This window comes from Heterodontus francisci, chromosome 12 (assembly GCF_036365525.1).
Source record: "Heterodontus francisci isolate sHetFra1 chromosome 12, sHetFra1.hap1, whole genome shotgun sequence".
In the NCBI taxonomy this organism is placed as follows: domain Eukaryota; kingdom Metazoa; phylum Chordata; class Chondrichthyes; order Heterodontiformes; family Heterodontidae; genus Heterodontus; species Heterodontus francisci.
In genome coordinates, this window is record NC_090382.1 from 28,568,338 (window position 1) to 28,570,235 (window position 1,898).

The window sequence follows — 1,898 nt, forward strand, 5'->3', positions numbered from 1 at the left end:
CACTCCAGGAGATAGTCTATAAGGTAAATGGGGAAAAAAGTCCCACGTGTTTTCAAACAATTCCACTTTATGAAAACAGGATGCTCTCTCACCTGCTGCTCACCAATACTGGAAAAGAAAGCAGCCTCTAGAATGTGTGAAGACACTTGATAGATGTTAGAATAAGTAACCCAAGCACCACAGATGTACGTATGGGTTTGAAGAAAATATGTACCAAACAGGTTGAGCGTATGCTTTCACTTGCATTAATGCTTTTATTATTTCTCGTTTCAACGAAACCATCTGTGCAGCATTTTGTGGATAAAATGGATTCCAGTAAATTTAAAAAAATAAAAAGGCATTGATGCTTAAAGCCAAGATTTATGCTCGACATCAAAATAATTTGTAATAGAGCTGAACCGCAACTTGCCAGTAAAGAAGTTATGATCTTTTCAGGCCGAAGGGCGATACACAGGCACCTCCATGAACATCAAGCGCCAGTCCTTGACCATCCCATCAGAGAGTGAGCGAAGGGTTCCACTGACATACTTCTTCAATCTCAGAGGAAATCAGTCCGAAGCCATTTTCCTATGCTTGAGCTCAGCTGGAACTTAAAAACCTGGGGCAACCTAAGGGCATAAGAAGTGCAGGCTCTCGTGCTGTAGCTAGTGAGCTCACTTTCTCCTCCCCAAGTGACCTTTCAAATGCCTTTTCTGTGTGATCATTAAAAAGAGTAAAGCCAGTGCTATATAATAAATCACTCGATATTTCCCAGATTTTAACAAAGGGAGAACTTTTACTGCTCCCAGTCTGCGTCTCATAAGTGTCAGTTGCGGTACACAGTTCTGCCTGATATGTTCATTCCTGAGAACCTCAGTCTCATAATGCTCAAAAGCCATACGGTCAGACGAAGGTCTTTTAGTGCCAAAATGAGGACTGTTTTTCCTGTAAAGGTTAACAAAAAGTAACATGAAACATTTCTATCCTTAATGACAATCAGTGAAAGAACAGACTCGTCCCCTCAGTGCCTGGTTTGAGCTTAACAGCTCCAAGAGGCGAAAGGGACAATGATTTAAAGCAATGTTTTGCTAGACAATGTTTTTACATCATCCCAGCAGTACAGATTACATAGAATTTACAGCACAGTAACAGGCCATTCGGTGCATGCCAGTGTTTGTGCTCCATGTGAGTCTCCTCCCACCATCTTCATCTAACCCTATCAGCATATCCTTCCATTCTTTTCTCCCTCATTTACTATCTTGCTTTCCTTTAAATGTGGTTTTCACCTCAACTATTTTTTTTTCTTATTCGTTTATGGGATATTGGCATTGCCAGCATTTATTGCCTGTTCCTAATAACCCTTGAGAAGATGGTGTTGAGCCGACTTCTTGAACTGCCGCAGTCCGTGTGGTGTAGGTACACCCATAGTGTTGTTAGGGAAGGAACTCCTGAATTTTGACCAGTAAGAGTGAAGGAATGGCCATATATTTCCAAGTCAAGGTGGTGTGTAACTTGGAAGAGAATTTGCAGGTGGTGTTCCCATATGCCTGCTCCCCTTATTTTTCTAGGTGGTAGAGGTAGTGAGTTTGGGCGGTGCTGTCGAAGGATATTAGTCTATAAAATGTAGGCCCCAGTTTGAACTCCGGGTCAGTTTTGGACAAGTGAGCAGTGCTGTCACCTGCTGCAAAATTGAGATCCAGGGTATTTGAATTCCTGGAAATAAATGCCAGCATTACTAACAACACCTGCATCCCAACAATGAATTTCTGAAAGTTAAATTCAAAAAAGGGCCTCGCTAATTTAAGGCATATGTGGACTTCATTGTAACAGTGATTGACTGCCAACATCAACATTTACTGCTCTGGTTCAGTTCAACCCAGCACAGCTATTATTCACTACTCATCATCATAGACTCAGCA